A 3,813-nucleotide genomic window follows, 5' to 3' on the forward strand; every position below is an offset into this window, starting at 1 on the left:
ACTTCCTCTTGTTGGTCAAAAGATCTTTCAATAACTTAGCATACCGAGGCATTTGAGATAACGCCTCCACAAAAGGAATATTATTATGCAATTGCTTAAATAGACACAAGAACTTCTTGTATTGCTCATCAGTTTGGTCATTCTTCAATCTTGAAGGATAAGGGATTCTTAGATTATAAGGTTGAGGTGCCACCTCCTTTTCTTTGTTGGCTTTCTCCTCAACCTCCACGACCTCGGGTGCTTCAACATTGGTTTTCTCACTTGGAAGCCTACCTTCAACCTCACGACCACTTCTCAAAGTGAGCGCCTTCACATGTTCTCTTGGATTACTCTCTGTATTTCTTGGCAAGCTTCCTTGTTTTCTTTCCGATAGAGACTTTATGATTTGCCCAACTTGAATGTCTAAATTATGTAATGAAGTGGTGTGATTGTGAAGTGTATCCTCGACCGATTGAAACTGTGTATCTGATGATTGCATAAATCTGGTCAATGCTTTCTCTAGATCAGACATCTGAGTCTCAAAGCCTGAAACTCTATTCTCTATGTTTGGGGCTTGTTGTTGTTGAAAACATGATGGTGTGGTAACCTTTCGTTGCCCTTGGTTGTTCCATGAGAAATTAGGGTGGTTCCTCTAACCCGAATTGTAGGTATTTCTATAAGGATTGCCGTGGTTTCTCATTGCATTACCCACATAGTCAACTTGCTCAACGGAGGGTGTACCACCAACAGCTATTGCCCAAACGGATGTGGCATGTCCCTCTCCACATCCATCACAACTCATTATGGCCGCCAATCTCAGAGAAGTTAGAGTGTCTAATATCTTACTCAATGCCTCCACTTGGGTTACTAACGATGTAACCGCATCGATCTCATGGATGTCAGCCACTTTCTTCTTTTCTCCAGAATTTCATTGGTAGTTGTTCAACCCCATTTCTTTAATTTGTTGTCGAGATTCTCCGGGGGTCTTGCCACCTAAGGTACCTCCTGCCGCTGTATCAAGTAACTGTCTTGTACTTGGGTACAAACCATTGTAAAAAGTATAAATGATCATCCACTTTGGAAACCCATATTGATGACATTTTCGCAGGAGTTCCTTGAACCTTTCCCATGTCTCTAATAGAGACTCCAATTCCATTTGCACAAAGGACGAGATATCATGCTTAAGCTTTGTAGATTTTCCGGAAGGGAAATAATGGGCAAGAAAAGCTTCTACCATCTCCTCCCATGTAGTGATCGATGCTCTAGGTAATGAGTATAGCCACTGCTTCGCTCTCCCCTTTAAGGAAAATGGGAAGGCTCTCAACTTGATGGTATCATCTGTAACACTATTGATCTTGAGCATATCACACACTTCCAAGAAATTCTCTATGTGACTGTTTGGATACTCATCGGCCAAACCATTGAACTATGTGGACTGATGTAACATGTGAATGAATGCCGACTTTAGCTCAAAATTTTGAGCTATGATTGGAGGTCGCACAATGCTAGATTATGTCCCCAATACTGACGGTCTGGCGTAATCAGAGAGTTTTCTTTATTGATCATTCTGTTCTTTCATGTTGTCAGACCCTTCAACTCCACTTCAGCTAGATTCGTCGGGTTCTTGTGTAGGTCCTTTACCCCTTCTTCTGAGTGTACCTTCAAGTTCACGATCGCCTTCAATCAATATCGAAGGGTAGGGAATAAAAATACCTAAATTGCTACTTAACCAAGTGAAGATGAATAATGATTGTGTTGATAAGATTTGAGGTAAACGGAAATAAAAGGAACAAGAATGATAGGCACAAGTAAGTGAGAGGTAAGACAATTGATTGAAATGGGGTACTTGGACAATGTTCCCCCTAACACTTATGCTTCAAGTGCAATACTCACCATTATACTTCCTAATTAATGCTCAATGAGTCATAGAAATCCTAAAGCACACAGTCCCGAACCTAAGGTCAACCGTGACTAACCCTACACTGTGTCCCGGTGGAGAAATCGCTCTGTCTTAACACCTCATACTGCACAAAGTTGCATGGAGTTCTAGGGATTCCAAGTGATAAATCCTATTCCTATGTGTAGATCTAACCCTTTAGTCCAGGTGAAAGATCCCTAATTACATTTAAGCCATAGATACTAAGGTCACTTCAATGGTTCACTCTGTTGCCACGCAACTAAGCCCCAGCGGAGTTCATCCCTTAGCACTTCAGTCTATTGTAACCGCAAAAAACCCTAGGAAATGGAGGTAGGATAAATCACACCGGAAGAGAAAGGCGACACTCCGCTACCTCTCAACTCACCCTCTAAAACCTCTCCAATCTAGCTTTGTCTAACCCTCATGGCGTGTCACCAATCCACAAAGATTACCAATATTAACTCTCAACCCTAGTGTCACTCTAAGGGAGAAATCATTCAACAACCATACAAAATTGGAACTTAAAGAAAAGCATCAATTAACGAAAGCATAATGGAAAGTCAATGAAATAATAACATCCTAGGGTTTACAAAATCCAAGTACCCACTAAGGGGTTTAGCTCTGCATGGAGCACAGTACAATCAACAACGAAATCGAAAGTACAGTTAAGCAATCAATTGGAAAACCTCCTCGGTATTCATGTCGATGGTCTTGTGGAGTAGCGCCATGTTCCCCAATAGTCCCCTTGTCCAGCCTAGGGCACACCTCACCGGATCGGTGCCGACAAAAGCTTCCCCAATAACCTTTTTCCAAGCGAAGCGCGGTGTCAAATCTGGAGAACCACCACAAAGATGTGCCAAAAGCCTCTCAAAAAACAAGCCGACGGCCTCTCAAAAGATGGAGAAAAGTTAGAGAGAAGGGGGAAAGAAGATCGCCAAAATCGGGCTGAATCGCTGCTTAAATAAGGCTGGAATCGGCCATCCACACGCCCCTGTGGATTTTACATACGGGCCTACGAAATTTCCACACGGGCGTGGATAATTTCCACATGCCCATGTGGATTATCTGGAAATATAATTTTCGGCTGTCTGTGAACAGTAACTGCTGTAGTGTCTTGCTACAATGACCTGCTACAGTAGATCGCAATTCTTCTTGAATCAAAAGCCTCGTTGGTGAAGATCTTGCTATCAATGCACAAGTCGGGATGCGCAAATGTCACTGCCTTCGTATCCCTCCAACTCATTGTAATGGCTTGAATACAAGGAGGTTGGCACACATTCCCATATCTTAGAGCCCCACTTGTGTCTTCGCATTTGTTCCTTCCAAGATTTCACCAAATAGCTCACGATCTACTTTTATTAGCGCATAAACTTAATACACATGTATTAGCGCATAAACTTAATAAAAGTAATACTTATCTTAAGGAAAGAACAGTTTGCATTCTTAACACACAAGCACTCATCAATGGCAGAATATAACATATGCCTTATTTTGGATAGATGCCCCTTCCTCCTTTGCCTTCTGAATTCAAACTCTCTTTTTCCATGGTGTTTCTCCTATGATGGTAGCCTTACATCCTCTAATGTTATGTCTAGCTTTGTGACAATTTCCACACAAAACAATACTACCAGCCCTGGAAAGCTTATGTGGGTTCTGTGGCTCATCTGAATTTTTTGTTCTATTCCTTCTTGGTCTATTTGGGGTTTCATCACAAACCATGGGTGAATGTCTAGTAATTCTATTTTTTCCAATTCATCTTGGTTGTGGTCTGGTTGTATAGAATGCTTGTACACCTCTAAGTAAGTAAACTTGGTAAAGAACTGATGCAGATATGACTCTAGCTCCTCTCTATTACTGTAAATTTTAATTGTAGCATGTTTTCATGGAACCCCTGTGATGGAACCCCTGTGAGTTCC

The 3,813-nt window shown here is 41.7% G+C and overlaps 1 non-coding gene across 1 annotated transcript; it reads left to right on the top strand.

The window, feature by feature from the left end:
- Positions 1-1,061: 1,061 nt before the first annotated feature.
- On the top strand, positions 1,062-1,168 carry LOC120269847. The gene has a single exon (XR_005539479.1). It is a non-coding gene; the product is annotated as a small nucleolar RNA R71 (small nucleolar RNA).
- Positions 1,169-3,813: the final 2,645 nt, after the last annotated feature.

This window comes from Dioscorea cayenensis, chromosome 9 (genome assembly GCF_009730915.1).
Source record: "Dioscorea cayenensis subsp. rotundata cultivar TDr96_F1 chromosome 9, TDr96_F1_v2_PseudoChromosome.rev07_lg8_w22 25.fasta, whole genome shotgun sequence".
Classification (NCBI taxonomy): Eukaryota; Viridiplantae; Streptophyta; class Magnoliopsida; order Dioscoreales; family Dioscoreaceae; genus Dioscorea; species Dioscorea cayenensis.